The sequence below is a fragment of the Arvicanthis niloticus genome, chromosome 9, assembly GCF_011762505.2.
Source record: "Arvicanthis niloticus isolate mArvNil1 chromosome 9, mArvNil1.pat.X, whole genome shotgun sequence".
NCBI classification, from domain to species: Eukaryota; Metazoa; Chordata; class Mammalia; order Rodentia; family Muridae; genus Arvicanthis; species Arvicanthis niloticus.
Genome location: NC_047666.1, coordinates 67,335,889 through 67,358,259, shown reverse-complemented (window position 1 = coordinate 67,358,259; position 22,371 = coordinate 67,335,889). Strand labels below are relative to the sequence as shown.

Here is a 22,371-nt window from a genome sequence, read left to right as displayed (position 1 = left end):
CAATATTCATCTCACTTTTATATTAATAAGAAGCTCGTACCAATGAAAACTTTAAATTTGAAATCAAAGTAAATGTTGTACCATTTAAGAAATTATAACTTCATCTTGATAATAATTATACAGATTTCTACCAATAGGTTATGGCTATGCAATAAGTCCTAGCTAATCCTCCCTGTTCCAACAAAACCACTACTTTTCCCTAGAAAGACAGACCATTATTAACCACATTAGTCCCCAAGCCCAGGGAATAGTGGCACTGACTCTTCTTTAACTTCTTCAGGCTGATTAAGGGCATTGAGATATTAGAAGAGGGGTGGGGGAATAGTGAATTTATAAGCCTCTGATGCTGTGTCTTCACTGAATCCAGATGGAATTCCAGGACATCGGAGGTTTGGGCAGGTCTGCTCAGTATGCTTGATGAGTAGATACACCAAGGCTATGTATTCTGCAATATACAATTCTCAGAACAAGTTTTAGTATCAAAAAAAAAAAAAAAAATTTCCCCCCTAGGGGGCTGACATTTTTTTAAAAAATTGTTGGTTTTAACAACTTTTCTTTTTTTTTCCCTTTTTAAAATTGGTTGTAATATTTACATTTCAGATTTTATCCCCTTATCCCACTTCCTCCCACCACCCAGAAACCTCCTATCTCATCCCCCTCCTCCTGCTTCTATGAGGCAGTGACCGCATCTACCCCCCACCACTATCCCCTCCCCACCCTCACATTCCACCCCCACTCTGTGTTTATTTTTTTATGGGACCAAGAAATTCCTCACCCATCTATGCCTGACAAGGCCATCCTCTCCTACATATACCCTGGAGTCTTGGGTCCCTCCCTATGTGTTCCCAGGCTGGTGGTTTAGACCCTGGGGGGCTCTTGATGTTTGGTATTGTTGCTTTCCTCCTGGGGTCACAAACCCTTTCTGCTCCTTCAGTCCTCTCTTTAAGTTCTCCATTGGGAAACCCCTGCTCATATCAGTGGTTAACTGTGAGCATCATCCTCTGAGTGTGTTAGTCTTTGGCAGACCTCTAAGGAGACAGCTATATCGTGTTCCTCACATGCACTTCCAGCCATCCACAACAGTGTTTAGCTTAGGTGGCTGTACATGGGATGAATGCCCAGGTGGAATGGTCTCCTGATGGTCATTCTTTCCGTTTCTGTCCCATGTTTTGTTTCCATATTTGCTCCCTTGATCATTTTTGTTTCTCGTTCTAAGTAGAACTGAGGCATCCCCTCTTGGTCTTCCTTCTTCATGTGCTTCATGTGGTCTGCAGGTTGAGTCTTTGCTATTCCAAGCTTTTGGGCTAACATCCTCTTAACAGTGAGTAAATACCCTGTGTGTTCTTTTGGGATTGGGTTAACTCACTCAAGATGATAATTTCTAGATCCATCCATTTACCTTAAAATTTCTCAAATTCATGATTTTTAATAGCTGAGTAATACTCAATTGTGTAGACATACCACATTTTTTGTATCCATTCCTCTGTTGAGGGACATCTTGGTTCTTTCCAGCTTCTGGCTATTATAAATAAGGCTGCTATGAACATAGTGGAGCATATGTCTTTATTATATGTTGGAGCATCTTCTGGGAATATGCCCAGGAGTGCTACAGCTGGATCCTCAGGTAATGCTATGTCCAGTTTTCTGAGGAACCGCCAGACTGATTTCCAGAGTGGTTGTACCAGCTTGCAATCCCACCATCTATTATCACCTAAGTTTTTGATCTTAGTCATTCTGATTGGTGTGAGGTGGTATCTCAGGGTTGTTTTGATTTGCATTTCCCTGATGATTAAGGATGTGGAGCATTTCTTAAGGTGTTTCTAGGCCATTCGCGTTTCCTCTGTTGAGAATTCTTTGTTTAGCTCTGTACCCCATTTTTAATATGGTTATATGCTTGTCTGGAGTATAATTTCTTGAGTTCTTTGTATATCTTGGATATTAGCCCTCTATTGGATGTAGGATTGGTTAGGATCTTTTCCCAATCTGTTGGTTGCCGATTTGCCTTATTGACAATTTCCTTTGCCTTACAGAAGCTTTGCAATTTGATGAGGTCCCATTTGCCAATTATTGATCTTAGAGCATAAGCCATTGGTGTTCTGTTCAGGAACTTTTCCCCTGTGCCTAGGTATTCGAGGGTCTTTCCTACCTTCTCTTTTATTAGTTTCAGTATATCTGGTTTTAAGTGAAGATCTTTTATCCACTTGGGTTTGAGCTTTGTACAAGGAGATATGAATGGATTGATTTGCATCCTTCTACATGTTGACCTCCAGTTGAACCAACACCATTTGCTGAAAATGCTGTCCGTTTTCCACTGGATGGTTTTAGCTCCTTTGTCAAAGATCAAGTGACCATAGGTATGTGGGCTCATTTTTGGATCTTCAGTTCTATTCCATTGATCTTCATGCCTGTCTCTGTACCAATACCATGCAGTTTTTATTACTATTGCCCTGTAGTATAGGTTGAGGTCAGGGATGGTGATTCCCCCAGAAGTTCTTTTGTTGTTGAGAATAGTTCTCGAAATCCTGGGTTTTTTGTTGTTCCAAATAAATTTGCAAATTGCTCTTTCTATCTCTATGAAGAATCAATTTGGAATTTTGATGGGGATTGCATTGAATCTATAGATTGCTTTTGGCAAGATGGCCATTTTTACTATATTAATCCTGCCAATCCAGGAGCATGGGAGATTTTTCCATCTTCTGAGATCTTCTTCGATTTCTTTCTTCAGAGACTTGAAGTTCTTGTCATACAGATCTTTCACTTGCTTAGTTAGATTCATTCTAAGATATTTTATATTATTTGTAACTATTGTGAAGGGTGTCATTTCCATAATTTCTTTCTCAGCCTGTTTATCTTTTGAGTAGAGGAAGGCTACTGATTTGTTTGAGTTGATTTTATAGCCAGCCACTTTACTGAAGTTGTTTATCAGGTTTAGGAGTTCTCTGGTGGAAGTGTTAGGGTCACTTAAGTATACTATCATATCATCTGCAAATAGTGAAATTTTGACTTCTTCCTTTCCTATCTGTATCCCTTTGACTTCCTTTTGTTGTCTAATCGCCCTACCTAGGACTTCCAGTACTATATTGAATAGGTAGGGTGAGAGTGGGCAGCCTTGTCTAGTCCCTGATCTTAGTGGGATTGCTTCAAGTTTCTCTCCATTTAGTTTGATGTTGGCTACTGGCTTGCTGTATATTGCTTTTACTATGTTTAGGTATGGACCTTGAATTCCTAATCTTTCCAAGACTTTTAACATGAAGGGATGTTGTATTTTGTCAAATGCTTTCTCAGCATCTAGTGAGATGATCATGTGGTTTTTTTCTTTGAGTTTATTTATGTAGTGGATTACATTGATGGATTTCCTAATATTGAACCATCCCTGCATTCCTGGGATAAAGCCTACTTGATCATGATGGATGATTGCTTTGATGTGTTGTTGGATTCGGTTTGTGAGAATTTTATTGAGTATTTTTGCATCGATATTCATAAGAGAGATTGGTCTGTAGTAGTCCTTCTTTGTTGGGTCTTTGTGAGGCTTAGGTATGAGCGTAATTGTAGCTTCATAGAACGAATTGGGTTTGGTTCCTTCTGTTTTTATTCTGTGGAATAGTTTGAAGAGAATTGGTATTAGGTCTTCCTGGAAGGTCTGATTGAATTCTGCACTAAAACCATCTGGTCCCGGACTTTTTTTGCTGGGAAGGTTTTTAATGACTGCTTCTATTTCTTTAGGGGTTATGCAACTGTTTGGATGGTTTATCTGCTCCTCTTTAATTTTGGTACCTGGTATTTATCTAGAAAATTGTCCATTTCATCCAGATTTTCCAATTTTGTTGAGTATAGGCCTTTGTAGTAGGATCTGACGATTTTTTTAATTTCCTCTGTTTGTGTTGTTATGTTTCCCTTTTCATTTCTGATTTTATTAATTTGAGTACTGTCTCTGTGCCCTTTGGTTAGTCTGGCTAAGGGTTTGTCTATCTTGTTGATTTTCTCAAAGTACCAGCTCCTGGTTTTGTTGATAGTTTGTATAGTTCTTTTTGTTTCAACTTGGTTGATTTCAGCCCTGAGTTTGATTATTTCCTGCTGTCTACTCCTCTTGGGTCTCTTAGCTTCTTTTTGTTCTAACACTTTCAGGTGTGCTGTCAATTTATTAATGTACATTCTTTCCATTTTATTTTTGTGGGCACTTAGAGCTATGATTTTTCCTCTTAGTACTGCTTTCATGGAGTCTCACAAATTTTGATATGATGTGTCCTCATTTTCATTTAAATCTAAAAAGTCTTTAATTTCTTTCTTTATTTCTTCCTTGACCAAGTTATCATTGAGTAAAGCATTGTTCAGTTTCCATGTGTATGTGGGCTTTCCGTTGTTTTTGTCCAAGACAAAGACAAGTCTTAGTCCATGGTGGTCTGATAGGGTACAAGGGATTATTTCAATCTTTTTGTATCTGTTGAGGCCTGTATTGTGACCAATTATATGGTCTATTTTGGAGAAAGTACCATGAGGTGCTGAGAAAAAGGTATATTCTTTTGTTTTAGGATGGAATGTTCTATTGATGTCAGTTAAGTCCAATTGGTTCATAACTTCTGTTAGTTTCATTGTGTCTAGGTTTAGGTTCTGTTTCCACGATCTGTCCATAGCTGAGAGTGGGGTATTGATATATCCCACTATTATAGTGTGAGGTGCAATGTATGCTTTAAGCTTTAGTAAAGTTTCTCTTATGTATGTGGGTGCCCTTGCATTTGGACCATAGATGTTCAGAATTGCAAGTTCCTCTTGGTACATTTTTCCTCTGATGAATGTGAAGTGTCCTTCTTTATCTTTTTTGGTTACTTTTGGTTGAAAAACAATTTTATTTAATACTAGAATAGCTACTCCAGCTTGTTTCTTGGGGCCATTTGCTTGGAAGATTGTTTTCCAGCCTTTTACTCTGAGGTAGTGGCTGTCTTTTTCACAAAGGTGTGTTTCCTGTATGCAGCAAAATGTTGGGTCCTGTTTACGTATCCAATCTGATAGTCTATGTCTTTTTATTGTAGAATTGAGTCCATTGATATTAACAGATATTAAGGAAAAATGAATGTTGTTTCCTGTTATTTTTGTTTTTGGTGGTGGTGTTATGTTTGTATAGCTACCTTCTTTTAGAGTTGTTAGAAGATTACTTTCTTCCTTTTTCTAGGTTGTAGTTTCCCTCCTTGTTTTGGAGTTTTCCACCAATTATCCTTTGAAGGGCTGGATTTGTGGTAAGATATTGTGTAAATTTGGATTTGTCATGGAATATTTTGGTTTCTTAATCAATGTTGATTGAGAGTTTTGCTGGGTAAAGTAGTCTGGGCTGGCATTTGTGTTCTCTTAGGGTCTGTATGATATCAGTCCAGGATCTTCTGGCTTTTATAGTCTCTGGTGAGAAGTCTGTTTTAATTCTTATAGGTCTGCCTATATATGTTACTTTACCTTTTTCCCTTACTGCTTTTAGTATTTTTTCTTTGTTTTGTATATTTGATGTTTTGATTATTATGTGACCAGAGGTATTTCTTTTCTGGTCTAGTCTATTTGGGGTTCTGTAGGCTTCTTGTATATTTAAGGACATCTCTTTCTTTAGGTTAGGGAAGTTTTCCTCTATAATTTTGTTGAAGATACTTACTGGCCCTTTAAGTTGGGAGTCTTCACCCTCATCTATACCTATTATCCTTAGGTTTGGTCTTCTCATTGGATTTCCTGGATGTTTTGGGTTAGGAGCTTTTTGCATTTTGCATTTTCTTTGACAGTTGTGCCAATGTTTTCCATGGTGTCTTCTGCACATGAGATTCTCTCTTCTATCTCTAGTATTCTGTTGGTAATGCTTGCATCTATGACCTCTGGTCTTTTTCTTAGGTTTTCTATCTCCAGAGTAGTCTTCTTTTGAGATTTCTTTATTGCTTCTACTTCCATTTTTAGATCCTGGACAGTCTTGTTTAATTCCTTCATCTGTTTGGTTGTGTTTTCTTGCATTTCTTTAAGGGCTTCTACTTGTTTACCTGTGTTCTCCTCAAATTCTTTGAGAGTGTTATTGTTATTTATGACCTTCTTAAAGTCCTCTAACATCATCATGAGAAGTGATTTTAATTCTGGGTCCTGCTTTTCTGGTGTGATGTGGTGTTCAGGACTTGTTATGGTGGGGGAACTGGGTTCTGGTGATGCCAAGTAGCTTTGGTTTCTGTTGTTTACATTCCTGCGCTTGCCTTTTGCCATTTGGTTAGCTGTGGTTCTACTTGCACTCACTGGTTCTGAGTGGAGTCTGCCTTTCCAGTAATCTTGGTTGTATCAGAACTCCTCGGGGTACGGATGACTCTATGATCCTGAGCTCCAGCTGCTCTGGGTTCAGTGGCTCTTCTAGGATGTTTCAGGATATAAAGTCTCCACAGTGGTAGACCAGCTAGGTATTTGCTGTTCTGAATGTAGTTGCTCCTCTAGGATGCTTCGGGATATGGTGTCCCCTGCTCTGCTGCTCTGAGGGCTGTGTCCTCACTAGGATCCCTGCAGCTCTACAGTCTTTCACCTCTCTTGGGTGCCTCTGCAGCTCTGCAGTCTGTGCCTTTCTTAGGGTGCCTCCAGACTCAGTTTCCAGAGGGGAGCAGATCAGCTGGGAGACTGCTGGAGCCACTGGTATCTGGGCCAGAGGCAGAAGGGGAGTGGTTCTCTGCAGGGGCAAGGTCTGGCTGCCAGGTGCCCTCTGGGGGGCTCTTTACTGCCAGATGTGCTTCTAAGGCCTGGGGCTGTGGGTGGGTTCTCCTACCTTCTGCTCTGTGATCTGTGCCCTCCCTCGGGTGCCTCCAAACTCAGTTCCCAGAGGGGAGCAGATCTGCTGGGAGACTGCTCGAGCCACCAGTATCCGGGCCAAAAGTCTCCTTGACTCTTAGAAGCTATAGCAAATCAGTGGTGTTGAGCACCAACTTTATTCCAGGAAGAAGAAGAAGAAAAAAAAAACAAACAGATTTTACTGTATAATAAAAAATTATATCCAATAGTCACATTCATCTATTTGAAACATTGGAGAGTTACCCATTTGGTCCATTGAAACATTACTTTATTACTTGAGGGGGGCACAGCTATGCCATGGCGTAAGTGTAGGGGTCATGTTGTCACAAGAGTCTGTTTCTGTTTTCTACTGCTGCCTTGGGTTACTGGGATCCAGATCAGATGATCAAGCTAATGTGGCAAGAATTTTTAAACCCTGAATCCATCTCCTTTTAAATCAGGTTTAATCCATCATCCTAGTCCATCTCCTTAAAAAAAAAAAAAAAAAAAAAAAAAAAAAAACTGTAACTTACTCATTATTTTTTCTTGGTTATAGTTTTGAAAGAAAGCTGCCAACTCTTTATAAGAAAGAAAGAAAAGAAGGAAAAAAAGAAGTATAGAACTCCTTAAATATTCTAGGTTACCCCTCCTACTTTATCTCCCTTACTGCCCAACTTTCCACACACACATCCCCAACATCCTCTCCAAACTCCACAGTCAGCCAGAATCCTGGAGTTGTGGGTTGAGGGTTTGGGGTGTTTGGTTTTATTTTGAGGCAGCATGAGGATCTGAAACAGACCAGTTGCTTCATTCACCCAAGAATTTTTTTGGTTCTTTGTGTTTCATTTCTCTGCAGAACTTGTGGCAAAGAAGAAATGCAAGTATATGCAATGCATTTCTCTCCAGAAATAAGAAATCTGGATATCCAATTAGCTCTAAATATCCTTTAGAAGAAAAGAAGTGGTACACATCTTTAATCCTAGCATTTGGGAGGCAGAGGCAGAGGCAGAGGCAGAGGCAGAGGCAGAGGCAGAGGCAGAGGCAGAGGCAGAGGCAGAGGCAGAGGCAGAGGCAGAGGCAGAGGCAGAGGCAGAGGCAGAGGCAGAGGCAGAGGCAGAGGCAGAGGCAGAGGCAGAGGCAGAGGCAGAGGCAGAGGCAGAGGCAGAGGCAGAGGCAGAGGCAGAGGCAGAGGCAGAGGCAGAGGCAGAGGCAGAGGCAGAGGCAGAGGCAGAGGCAGAGGCAGAGGCAGAGGCAGAGGCAGAGGCAGAGGCAGAGGCAGAGGCAGAGGCAGAGGCAGAGGCAGAGGCAGAGGCAGAGGCAGAGGCAGATGGATCTCTGTAAGTTCAAGCCCAACCTGGTCTATACAACAAGTTCCAGAACAGTGAAGGCTACACTGAGAAAACTTGTCTAGGAGAGAGGGGGGAGGGAAGGGAAAGGGAAAGAGAGAGAGAGAGAGAGAGAGAGAGAGAGAGAGAGAGAGAGAGAATGAGATATGATACCTAGCACTAGTTAATTCATCTTGGAACCATGTTCAATATCTTGTCCTCAGAAGAAAGATCTTGATCTCTGTAGTTTGTGTGTGTGTTTGTGTGTCTGTGTGAGTCTGTGTGTGTCTGTGTGTGTGTTTTCTCTCACTGAATCTGGAGCTCACAGATTAAGTTAGGCTAACTGACCAGCAAGTTCCAAGGAGCCACCAGTATCTATCTATCTGAAACTCAGTTTACAGCTCATGTTACCAGGCCCAGCTTTCTTATGTAGTTTATGAAGGACAGAATTCATATTCTCACACTTATTTGGCAAGCTCTTTTCTGACTGAGCCATCTTCCCAGGCCCTAAAGATGATCCTTAGAAAAAATATATGAAATATGATCTTTCCCTTTTGAATAAAATAGTTGTGTGAAAAAGCTGTTAGGACCTGTTTCAAGAACTGGCCCCAGTCTCCATTTCTGCCTGCCAATGTAGTGAATGGATTTAAAATTTGTGTGAAAAGTGACATCTTATGTGAGGTTCTAAGGCTGTAGTACTAGCGCTGGTTAAAGAACAGAGTCCTAGAAGAACACGGAGGCACAACACCTACAATCCTGCACTTGGGAGGTAGTAGCTGGAAGATCCAGGACAAACGTAGGCTATGGGAGACAAAAGTCTTTAAAGAAACCCAGAACACAAGATAATAAAAATATCATTGGGCTTTTTTGATCTGCCTATGATAATACTGTTATCATAGTGGGCACAGAGGTTCTTGTGTTCACAGATAAAACTAGGGGAACCAGGAATGTTAAACATGCAGACTTGTCCCTTCAAAGGAAGGGATGTATAAACCTATTTTCTACACAGAAGGCTGGTCAGGGATGTGGTTAATAACCTGGTGATCTCTATGCTATCTGTGGGGCCACACATGGCTTCCCCAGAATCTTCCTTATCTTGACAATTGTTTCTCAGTCAAAACAACTCATCCTTATGGGAGATGTCACACATGCTTTACAAATGGGAGCAGAAGTGGTTAATAGACCTCTGTGCTGTATGAATGACCACAACCACACCAGACATTCTCCAATCCCTATATATTCACAGGTAGTCAATATATAAAACCCATCTTTATGAAAGAACTCACAATTACTTTAAAAAGAGTTTCAATGTTGTCATATCTTAAGCTTTATTGTGCATGAAGGGCTGAGTTAATTGCCACCAGGAACCTTTTGTCTAAAATTGTGCTGTGTTTAAATAATCTAATTTAAAAATAATCTTCCTGGTGTCAGACTCCAGAAGTATGAACCATCACTAGTTACTGAGTTATGCTGAACTAGACTTTCATGCTTCACATGGATGGTTATTCTGCTGCTGATGGTGATCGTAAAGAACCCACACACAGTTTCTCTAATAATCATGACCATAGCAGTTACAAAGCATTCATCTCTTCTTTTCTTTAAAATAATTTTAACTACATGAGGTATAACACTCAAACAATGGAACCCAGAGATGACAGGCTTGAAAAACCATTGAAAGTAAGTATTTGCATTTTAAATGGCAAGTGGATATTTCTCTGACAACTAAACCAGAATCCATGTCACACACACACACACACACACACACACACACACACACACACACACACACAAACCAGTAAGTCAATATCAGACTTAATGTTAAATCAACATAGGTGTGGGCTGGGTGTTGGCCATGGGAAATAGGATACATCAATGCTATGGCAAAATAAGGTTATCTTCTCACTGTCAGTCCATGTAAAAACAGGTGACATCCATTTTTTCCAATATAGTGAAAATTTATCACATAAAACTATAGTATGTCCCATTAGAAAAAGATATCAATGAGTTTTCTGAACATACAATTTAGCATGTTACCTTTTGTAGCATTTTAATAATATGTTAAAAATAAACACTTGACCCTGCTGAGGATATCTTGCAATATCTTCTTTTAGTCTCTACAGTTTATGTCACCAGCTACTCTAATAAAAATCCTTGAATGAAATGGGGGCTGGAAAGATGGCCAAGCTGTCAAAGGCTAAAGCTTCCAACCAAAAGGAGTAGGTTCAGTTCTCAGCACCCATGCTTGCCTTTCCAGCTTCCTCTTTGCCAAACATCATGGTAGATATCAAATAAACAAACTTATAAACAAGTAAACAAATCAACAAATTATTATATAAGTCTGTACACCCATGTTGCAGTAAAGATTATCATGGTGGTGTATGTGTTAAATCAGGATTGAAGCAGACTGTCCTTTAATCAGAGCAATGAAGGACAGCAGTTCCTACAGAAATAGAGACCAAGTGCCCAGGCTCCTCTCAAGGAGAGGAAAGTTTTAGTCGTGTTCTTTACTGTCAGGGATGGATGATGACAGCTGGTATTTTGTTACTATGTTTTTTTTTTTTCCCTAGGGCAGGTTTTCTTATGCTTTTGCTGAGTCATGAGTTTCTTAGCTCATCTGAGATTTCTTGTTCTAGGTTATCAACTTTCATTCCAGATCCTGAGATCAGATAAAAGGAAGCAGGCAATTTATCCTCTCATTGGTGCTTTTTGTGAGAGAAGAATAATGGAGTGAGGGGCAGGTTGGCTCTGTCCCAGGGTCGAAGGGTTCATAGGTCAGATTGACTTTATGCAAACAGGGGTAGAGTTTTAACCAGAATAGCTGTGTGGATCCAGAGACTGCTGTCATGTACTTCTGGAGAAATCTTTAAGAACAGTTAATTAGACAGAGTGCTTTAGTTAGTAAGATGAAACCAACGTGGAGAACCTAGCCAAGGTAGCCATTGTCGAGTGAGGACCTAGCAATGGTGGTGATTCAATCCAGAAGGAACTTCATTAAAAAGTCTAAAAGACAGGATGAATATTTAAGTATGAGAAAAATAAAGAGGAAAGGTGTGATGAAGGGGAGGAGCCTGAGTGGAGGAAACCCAAAGCTCATTCATAGGAGGAAGCTTGTTATTTTTTTTTTTTCCTCTGATGTAAATCTTTGGTCCTTAAGTCTCAAGCCAGTTTGGATTTGTTGGTGCAGAAGAAACATTGTTCCTGGATGAGGGCACAGAATCCCACTGTTAGCAGTAGTCAAGGAACATAGTCCTCTTTAATTTTCAATAATTGCATCAACAAAACAATTGATCTGAATTTCTTTAAGGTTTTCTGAGAGCTGGTAAGACAAGCATTAACTGATTCAAAGAAATCATCAATCCAGATGTTTTAGTTCTGCACAGCTATTTAGATGAATGCATAGCACACACAGTTTTATATAGTATTCAGCACTTTGTAATTGTAATAGACACATTATCACTGGCTTATACATTTACTGTATTGCCAAGGACCAGCCTCTGAGAGGAGATCCTGAGGAAGTGTGTGTTACAGGAAATATTTAAAAAGTATGATAAGTTCCTGCGCTATGCCCAGAACTGGTGGGGTGTTCTCATCTTGGCAGACTCTCTGGCCAGGAGCTCCCTAAATCCCTCCACCTAGCTTGCTAAGTAGCCACTGGCAGGTCACTTTCATGCCAACCCCATGCTTCAAAACCCCTGCTGCCTTTGTGGTGCACACAAGGCAAACCCACACTTTGCAACCATACCATTTTCTCTGGAACCCACTCGAGCAGCCATGTGAAGAAAAACACCACACAAACTTAGTTCAGAAACAATGGTAACTCAATATCTGGGCTCAACAACTGTAATGCTAATCTTGTAAGCCATATTAAATCTAAATCCTCTGGTGGCAAATCCTAATGAATTCTCCATAAGCTGGGAGTCACTAGTAGCTACATCTTGCCCTCTTGCTATCCTATCCAAAAAAACCCCAAACAAAACAACAACAACAACAAAAACAAACTATATCTCTCCTGCTTCCTCTCTTCTCCTAACCAACCCAGAAGTCCCTCCTACTCGACCAGTGATTGGCTGCTTCGTTCATTAGGAGATGGTTCACAAGTCACCTGAGTACTCACTCCTCATTTACAGCCCCTCCCAGAATAGTAGAATTAGCATCAAAATATGAGCAACCCCAGGGCTTATCCACAACAAGGGTGTTTGGGGACAGAGGAAGAAAAAACTCAAAGTCAGTGATGGGTACAAGCTGACAGACAGCTCTGTAGTCTGCTCAAGACAGCTCTCTAATTAGATTCCTATTCAAGATAGTTCTCTGCTTGAAACAGCTGTTTGCCAGAGATAGACCTATAGATAGCTCTTGGGTTTTCCAACCAAAGTCAGAAACCCTGCTAGAAAAATTATAAAGCAGCTCTCTCTAAGTAGCTTTGTCTTGCAGACCAAAGCCCAGTCTTTTCTTTACATATTAACTCAGTCATTTACCCCAGGCTCCCTTTTGATTATCCCACAAATCATCATTTTATGACTTAAACTCCCTCAGTCCCAGGCTAACCTTGAACTAAAAAAAAATCTGCCTGCTTTGTAAGCACAAACAATAAGCTTAGCTGGGTGGGATCTTGCCCTGAGATGACTACTTTCTAAATCTCTTTATCTCCTTCCTTAACATCTTTCTCACAAGCTGGTTCACCAGTGCAGCTGCCTCTGTTCTTTTAGGTCCATGAAGCCTCTTATAATTCTTATTGCACCATATATTTTACATAGTTGAGAAATATTGTTTATATATTTTTGATCTCATGTTTTCAAAGTTCTTTCCCACAGCCTTAAGGGATGTCCTGAAAGTCCCAACATCACAGAGGTACATTTACATTTCCCAGAATTGTACTGGCTATGATTATCATGGAGTCATTACCCTTAGCAGAGAGGACATTCCCCTGAAGAAGGAACATAAAGTAAAATATATTCATTATTATACAAATAAGACTTACACCTACAGCAACCATCAATACTCATGTAGGTCCACATCCTGCTCCAGGGATAGGAACTTTGTCACAACATCTCTGCTGTAGTCATTCAGGACCTGGCACTGTGTGTGTGTGTGTATATATATATATATACACAGTATATAAACACTGTATATACATACAGTATATACATACTGTACAAGCTCAATGTGGATGTGGCTGCTATGCCTCCAGTGGCCTATGTCTTATAATCATTGTGCCTCAGTCATAGCAGGAAGGCAATATAAGTAAAAAATTTACGTTATCTAGAGGTAAGAAGTACATTCTTCCCTGACTTGATATATTGGAACCTTTATAAAAATGTGCACCCAAATAGATCTTTTTCCTAGTTGCTTCTGACAGCTATTTTGTCACAGCAATGAATTGGATAAGCAATGCATTATCTTACTGCATTTTTCTTACTGCATTTATCTTACTGCTGAAATCTTTTTCTGGTTCCCAATCTTAATGGGAGAGCTTTGTGTTACTCACCATGGTATATGGTGCTATTGTTGGTGTTTCATGGATGCTCTTTATCAAGTCAAAGTCACTTCCAGACTCTATTCTTAGTTTTCATCTATTAATTTGGTGTGTTATTCATGTTTTTAGACAACTAGTGTGTTAAACTGGATTGATTGATTTCATTTTTGCAGTGTTATTTATCTTTTTAGACAACTAGTGTGTTAAACTGCATTAACTGATTTCATTTTTGCAGTTTTATGTTTTTAACTGACTCATAATGATACATGTGATGTGGTATCATGTTCCAATATATTTATACAATGGGTAATGATTACATTAGGTCCCTATTCTATCACTCCATACATTCATTGTTTCTTCATCATAAGAACAATCAAATTCTTCCAGCTACATTAAACATGCCTACCTGGGAGAAATCCCACTTCATCTTATCCACTTCATCTTGCTATATAATATGTGGATGCATGGTGGGACTGAATTTGGGGTACTTTGCTAAGGTCTTTGTATGTATGCATTAGGGTAATGGTCTGTTTTAACCTGGAGTGAGTCTTAACACCTCAATTAACCTAGATAATTCTTCACAGGTACATCTTTCTATCTTTGGACATTCTAGATTCTGTCAGGTTGAAAGTCACGGTTATTCATCTCAGTTGGAAAGATGAATCTCTTTCCCACAGACACTAAATGGCAGGGATGTCTGTCATCCAAATGGATGTCAACCTCTAATCCATGCACCACTCTGCAGAGCAATTTCCTGACAGTAACAAAGGGAGCAGTTTACTTCCCTTTAGCTACTGTCCAGGCTATCAGATTCCCAACACTCTTCAGGAGCTATGGAGATTTTACAAGGCAAAAACTCATTTTGTAGAAAAGTGGCCATTTGTAAAATCAACTTATTCTTAAAATGCCCAGATATTTACAAAAATTCTTAAGAATGGGATTAATAAGGTGAAAGCTACCAAAGATTTACAGAACAAAGTCATTCTAGTGAGAAGGCTAGGCTAATTCCATGACAGGCTCAAATTGGCAACTAAAAATACTAGGCCTAAATCTCTGTTTCTAAAAACTGGGTAATTCCAGGTAAGTCCAGGCCTCAGAAGGTTCCCTGCCACCTGACCTGAGGCAAGGACAATGGGTCAGCAGCAATTTCCAGACTTGCTCAACTACTTCCTCAGCAACAGTTTCCAGACCTCCCCAGCAAGTTTCCAGCACTCACACCCAGGTAATGGAATGTCCTTAAAGATACACTCAACACATTAGCATACCTACCCTGGAATTCCCTAATGTGCTTTAAATGAGGCCTGCAGGCTCACTTTGTTGTGTCTCTGTCTTGGTGATGGGAAATCCCAGATACTGGACTTCTGCAGAATAAAACACTCTTTGTGTTTACATACAATTTGAATCCAGAGTATCATTCTTTGGTGAATCATGACTCTTAAACTAGTTTCTTTTCTGTAGAAAACACCATGACCAAAAGCAACCTGGGTAGGAAAGGGTGTATTTGGCTTGTGTATCCCAATCAAGGCCATTGGTGAGGTAAGCAAAGGCCAGAACTAAACCTGGAAGCAGGAATTGTATTAGAAACATGGAGGAGTGCTGCTTTACTGACTTGTTCCTCATGTTTTGCTCAACCATCTTTCTTACATAACCCAAGATCATCTGCTTGATTTCGGGTGGCACTGCCCCAAATAGGCTGTACCCTCCTACAATTATCAATCAAGAATCTGTTCTACAGATTTGCGCATAGGTCAATCTGATGGAGGCATTTTCTCAGATGAGGTTTCCTCTTCCCAGATGACTGTCAAGTTGACAAAATCCTAACAAGCACAAAAGTGTTGTGCAACAATGTGCAAAACAATATTGTTGCCTCACTTGAATATGCATGCAATCTTTCCCTTTTATTTCCTCACCCCAAACAGTCACAATGTGGAGCACAAGATGTCCTACAGCCTGCTGTGAAATCCAGGCTCTCCTGAAATTCACAGTAATACTTGTTGTGTTTCATCATCTAGGAACTAGGATCACAGTGATGAGCCACCATAACCAGCTTGAAGTCTTTTATCAAGTGTGTACAACATGTCTGTAAAATAAATTGAATTATACCTATATCTGCCTTGCTTCAAAATGAATGAAACTCAGACTATTATTTATTTATTTATTTATTTATTTAGCCTTTGTGCAATTACTGGGAGATTACCCATAATCTAATTTTCTAATGGCTAGACTGTTAATTCCCCAGCTGTGATCCCCAGATAATGATTTTTCAAGTGTCCCTGGGTTATTTCTGCTCCAACAGTCTGTCCTGGGGCAGGAGGCCAGGGTCAGGGCAGACATTTCACTCAGGCATGAGCTCCTGGCCCATCATATCTAATGGAGACCTCCTGTTCTCACCATCTTCTTCTTCTTTTACTCTCTTTTCTCCTTCTCTTTTTATCCTCATGGTCCCTACCAGTGACCCCCAGCTAGGTAACTGTAAACCTGCCTACCTCTCTTCCCTTCAGTAATTGGCTGTAGCCACCTTTATTTAATAGTTTTAAATTGGGGAGCAAGGTTTATACAACAAAAGCTAGTGTACATGAGAATTTGCTCATCTTGGAGCAACCAGATCTTGGAGAATAGAATTTAGCATTTGAATACATAGCAGCACAGACCTACCCCCAACACATCTGCCAAACACTGACTATCACTGAACCATGAGTAAGGCAGCAAAGTTCTTGTTGTCTTAAAACTCTCACTATTGGCTATATGGAAGAAGCAAAGACTGAGCACAGTAAAAGCAAACAGAGTTACCATATGACCCTGCTTTACCTTTCCTGACCATATAGCCAGAGGACTTCACAGCCCACCACAGAGATACCTGCACACCCATGTTACAGATGCTCTGAACAACAATAAAAAAATAGGATCAGCCTAACTGTCCATTAACAGATGAATGAATAAATAATTCAAGTGTTTTTATAAATATTTGTTCTTTATTAAAATTAATGCTTTTTATCTCAAGTCTTCAGAAAAAGTAGAGATAACAAATGGAACTCAAACACAAAAATGTCTCAGAGCTTTCAGAAACCACAGACCTTCCATAGCTGAAAGGGGACATAATATTGGTAGCAGAGACTCATTGTGAGGGATTAAAGGTGGGCCACACTAGCCATTTAGTCTGTCTTCTTTGTAAACAGATGCTGTTTCTGGAATTATTGGGGTTCGGAATCTGAGAACAAGCCAGATTTGTTTGCCCATTCTTATTAAGACAATAAAATGAACAATAGACAAAGAGATCTATTCATTGAGGTCACATTAGGAACTTGGGCATAAATCCAGTGACTCTTCCAAGTCCATCTTTGGTATCTTGGAATGAGGTTTAGGTTTGAATAGAGGGCCAGAGCTAGACATTGTGGTCAAAACTGGTTCCACTGGGTGTAGCCAATCTTATCATCAAACAAAAACCACCTTTTCCTAAAACAATGACTCAAGCATATACCTTCATGACTTGAACATTCAAATGTAGTTCTTTATTCTCTCTCTCTCTCTCTCTCTCTCTCTCTCTCTCTCTCTCTCTCTCTCTCTCTCTTTCTCACACACACACACACACACACACACACACACACACACACACACACACAAACCCCATTAGGTGAAAGGAAAGAATTGGTGATTTCCAAATATCAAGTCCAAGTCTAAACTGTGACTAGACTGTGGAATGGGGGAACGTGTTTCAAAATATCTAACAGATATTTCATTAAAACTCAGAAAATTCAGATATAAAATTTATTTTAGAATATATAATGAAGTGAGGGGTTTTGTTTAATTTTTATTTCAAATCATTCAGAATAAAAAGAGTCAACACACAGCCATTGGTGGCTCATAACTTTAATCTCAGCACTTAACATTCAGATGCAGGAGAATCTCAGAGTTCAAGGCCAACCTGATCTACACAGTGAGTTTCAGCCAGAATAGCCAGGGCTACTCAGAGAAACCATCTCTAAAACAAACAAACAAACAAAGGAGAAAAAAAGATAAGACAGATTTGGAAAAAAAAAAATGTTGGGAGTTAAGTATAGGATTGAAGCAAGAGAGAATGCTGCTGACTCAAGTTTGAGCTTTTGCATAGACAAGAAACTTGTCTAAGTACTGGGCTTCCAAAGCCGTACTTATGCATTGTAATCACAAGGTTCAATGGACCTGGTTTTGGATGTAATTGAGAATACAGCTGTAGTTTAGAATTCAAAAGCATTTAAAGCATCCCAACTTTTCCTCTTTTGTTACAAGTCTCTAAGACATGTTCCACTTCATGTCTTACATGTTCACCAAAACTCAGGCGCATCCTATAGGAAAAACATTTTCAAAATAAATGAAACATATTTCATTGACTGAAATCCTGTTCCTGTCTGTGTCTGTGTGTGTCCACAATCATCAAATGCACATGTCTGGGAGAACAGAAAAAGAAGGTGTGTGATGTCCATTTTTGATCATCTCTCCGTTTTATTCTTTAAGACAGGGTCTCTCATTGATTCTGGAAGTAGGCTGGGAGTAGCCCCTATTATCCTCCTGTCTACAGACCTTCTACAGACACAGCACCACCACAGGGAAAGCAGAAGTCACACAGGTATGAGAATCATCTTATTTGACATAGGTATTGGGAGTGTTTTGTTGTTTGAGAGAGGGTCTTATATAACCTGGGCTGGCCTCAAATTCATTATACAGCTCAATTTGACCTTAAAATTCTGTTCCTTGGGCCTCTACTTCTAAGATGCTGGGATTATAGCTATAGACCACCCCTCCTAGCAAGAAAATACTTCTGAGGCCATTTAGTCCTAAATGACTTTTCTATACAAACTATCTGGAGATTAGTACAAAACTAAAAATTATTAAAGTTATATATGATAGAAATTAAACAAAAGTCCTAGTTCCACATCTTTCCTTATATTCATGCCCTTTGTAATGTGACTTGAAACTCCCCACCTTTGAACTTGGGTTGAACTCAGCTTACTTAGCAGAATGCACATGGGAGTGCACAGAGCTGCACAGAAGCCCAGTCTTGTTGTACCTTCCAACTATGTCAGATGTCCATGTAAACAAGGTGATAAAAACTGTTTTGCCAGCTGGCTCTTAGGTGATAACTCAAGAGTCAAAGATTTTGAAAGTCAGCCAGGGCAAATGTCTTCTGACACTTGACCTATGGAGATATCTAATTTAATCACATGACACAGATGAAGCACTGTGTTTAAAGCTACAGAACATTGAGATGATTGTCATGCCAAATAGGCCACAGATGACGATCATATTTATAGTTATTTACACCTTTGTAATCCTAGTTTAGCATTATATAATTTCATGAGTTCAACAAGAAATACATATGAATCATTTGTTAGTGATTTGTTTGCTCTGGTTGAAATGATTAGAAATTTTAGCATTGTTCATTGTTCTTGTGTTCTTGTTCATCTGAGTTATTTTTATCTGTGTTCTAGTGGTAAACACCATGGATAATAATTTAGAAAAGCATACAGCTCAACCAAGCAGCTTGATCAAGTGGTAAGTAGTGTGAAATGATTAAGTACATACAACATATGACCCTAAAGAGACACATTTCACTCAATGTAATAAGAGGATGGAAATAAAGCCAGATTTAGAATATATGTAATACAATATTCATGGCCAAGATTGGATATGGAGTGAGACTGCACTAAAAACAGAATTTCCTGAAGTCTAAAATAATCATAGGTAGATTCATAGAAGATAGAATTAGACACTTTTATCCTAAGAATTTACTTTTATTTACCCGTATACCAAATACCTGAGGGCTCCCCAGAAGGCCAGATGAGGTTGTCACATGTTGGAGAGTTACATGGGGTTTGTGCTGGCATCACAGGTTCTGGGAATGGAACCTATGTCTTCATCAAGAACAATAAGATTCTATTACAGATGGTTGTGACCCACCATGTGGTTTCTGGGAATTGAACTCAGGACCTTTGGAAGAGCAGTCAGTGCTCTTAACCACTGAGCCATCTCTCCATCCCATCCATCTACACAATGAAGTATTACTCAGCTATTAAAAATAATGAATTTGAGAAATTTCTTGGTAAATGGATGGATCTAGAAATTATCATCTTGAGTGAGTTAACCTAATCCCAAAAGAACACACAGGGTATTTACTCACTGTTAAGCGGATGTTAGCCCAAAAGCTTGGAATAGCAAAGACTCAACCCGCAGACCACATGAAGCTCATGAAGAAGGAAGACCAAGAGGGGATGCCTCAGTTCTACTTAGAACGAGTAACAAAAATGCTCAAGGGAGCAAATATGGAAACAAAACATGGGACAGAAACTGAAGGAGGGGCCATCAGGAGACCATTCCACCTGGGTATTCATCCCATGTACAGCCACCTAAGCTAAACACTGTTGTGGATGGCTGGAAGTGCATACTGTCAGGAACATGATACAGCTGTCTCCTTAGAGGTCTGCCAAAGACTAACATACTCAGAGGACGATGTGCACAGTTAACCACTGATATGATCAGGGGTTTCCCAAAGGAGAACTTAAGAGAGAGTACTGAAGGAGCAGAAAGGGTTTGTGACCCCAGGAGGAAAGCAACAATACCAAACAACCAGAGCCCCCCAGGGTCTAAACCACCAGCCTGGAAACACATAGGGAGGAACCCAAGACTCCAGTGGTATATGTAGGGGAGGATGGCCTTGTCGGGCATAGGTGGGAGAGGAATTTCTTAGTCCCATAAAAAAATAAACACAGAGTGGAGGAGGAATGTGAGGGTGGGGAGGGGATAGTGGGGGGGGGTAGATGCAGTCACTGCCTCATAGAAGCATGAGGAGGGGGATGGGGTAGGAGGTTTCTGGGTGGTGGGAGGAAGTGGGATAAGGGGATAAAATCTGAAATGTAAATATTACAACCAATTTTAAAAAGGAAAAAAAAAAAAAAAGAAAAATTGTTAGAACCAACATCCTTAAAAAAATGTCTGCCCCCTAGGGGGAAAACTTTTTTTTCTTGATACCAAAACTTGTTCTGAGAATTGTATATTGCAGAATACACAGCCTTGGTGTATCTACTCATCAAGCATACTGAGCAGACCTGCCCAAACCTCTGATGTCCTGCAATTCCATCTGGATTCAGTGAAGACACAGCATCAGAGGCTTATCAACTTATTCTTTCCCCTACCCCTCTTCTAATATCTCAACGCCGTAATCAGCTTAAAGAAGTTAAAGAAGAGTCAGCGCCCCTATTTCTTGAGCTTGGGGACTAATGCGGTTAATAATGGTCTGTCTTTCTAGGGAAAAGTAGTGGTTTTGTTGGAACAGGGAGGATTAGCTAGGACTTATTGCATAGCCATAACCTATTGGTAGAAATCTGTATAATTATTATCAAGATGAAGTTATAATTTCTTAAATGGTACAACATTTACTTTGATTTCAAATTTAAGGTTTTCATTGGTACGAGATTCTTATTATTATGAAAATGAGATGAATATTGATACTCTCATGGGCATTGTGCCTGTATAACACATTTAGGAATACAAGGCCTAGACCCAGTCCTTCTTTAACTTTTTTAACTGATTTGGGACGGTTAACCTATGAGTTAAGGGACTATAGCAAATTCATGGCTTTGAGTTTATTGTTAGGAGGTTTCTCATATTTTATTTAGAAATAGCTGAGAGGAGTGAACAGACAACAGTCCAGGTTACCTTACATGGATAGTTGGTTTTCAAAACGTCAGAAATTCATAGAATTGACACTACAAATATTTATATATTAATGTCCATTCTGATTAGAGACCTGTCTGCTCCTGACAGCTTCCTGTCGTGGATTCTAAGAAGAAATTGAGCATCCTTGGAGATACTCCAGTTGTGTGGTGACAGCCACTAGGCAAGAATTGCCTCTTTCCATCTACAGAAAAATTACTGTCCAGAAAAGGACATACATGCAGAATAGTCGACTGATTATATCTGCCTAGACAGAGTAATCAGCCCTTAATAATCCTGCATCACTAAGGTCTGTCAGATGACTCTGGGCCAGAAGGCTGAAGATTTGATCCTCCAATGGTCGGTAGTATAGGGGCTTTCCAGGTGTTCAGCAGTCTCTATAAATTGGCTAAGTTTTAGAAGCTATGTTTAGTGCTTCCCATAACTTCAGTTAACTCGGTCATTCTGGATTTCTGACGGGGTTGAAGACCTATAGTCTCATAGCCAATCCTGGCTATTTACTTTGAGAGAAAAGATCTGAGTAGATGTTTTTTAGCTGACATTCATTCTAAAGCAAAAAAAAAAAAAAAAAAAAAAAAAAAAAAAAAAAAAAAAAAAAAAAAAAAAAAAAAAAAAAAGCCAGGATCAAAAGTAAGTGTTTATGGACTGGGTATTAGGATTATCTTGTACCTCACTGGTACAATTAGGAATAAGTATGCTCTAATTGTATTTTGAGAGAAAAGTTTTACTTTAACAGGAAGAGTGATATGTAGGAGGAGCTAAGTGGGAAGGAATACTGAGAGGAAGAGATGGAGCAAGGAGAGAAGATGAAGGAGAGGAGAAACTAAGTGATGAGAGAGAGAAAGAGAGAGGGGGCATGGAGGCAGATGTTCACATGTCTCCACCAGTCAAAGATAGTTTTTATATCTAGGTTGGGTATTGGGTTACGCTTCTGATTGAACATTACCAAACTTATAAATCCTTTGATTAACATTTTAAAAAAATGTATAAAAGCAAAAAGGAAAGGGAGAGGCATGGGACAGGGGTTTTCTAGGGAGGGGAAATGGGAAAAGGGGATGGCATCTTACATGTAAATAAAATATAAAATAAAATTAAAAAAAA

General features: G+C 39.6%; 1 long non-coding RNA gene and 1 other non-coding gene across 13 annotated transcripts in view; one reads left to right on the top strand and one right to left on the bottom strand.

The window, feature by feature from the left end:
- LOC143443558 (uncharacterized) overlaps positions 1-22,371 on the top strand; it is a 27,764-nt gene extending 5,393 nt beyond the window's left edge. For 3 of the 12 annotated variants that reach the window (XR_013112662.1, XR_013112658.1, XR_013112661.1), the window contains exons 2-5: positions 14,644-14,785; positions 18,055-18,166; positions 19,029-19,092; positions 20,597-22,371. This is a non-coding gene — a long non-coding RNA (uncharacterized LOC143443558). Of the gene's footprint in view, positions 1-5,167; positions 5,232-14,643; positions 14,786-15,021; positions 15,100-18,054; positions 18,167-19,028; positions 19,093-20,596 lie in introns of all 12 variants that reach the window. The other 9 variants (XR_013112668.1, XR_013112666.1, XR_013112667.1 and 6 more) reach the window with 5 other exon arrangements.
- LOC117715920 (U7 small nuclear RNA) lies at positions 12,444-12,503 on the bottom strand. Its single transcript, XR_004607702.1, has one exon. It is a non-coding gene; the product is annotated as a U7 small nuclear RNA (small nuclear RNA).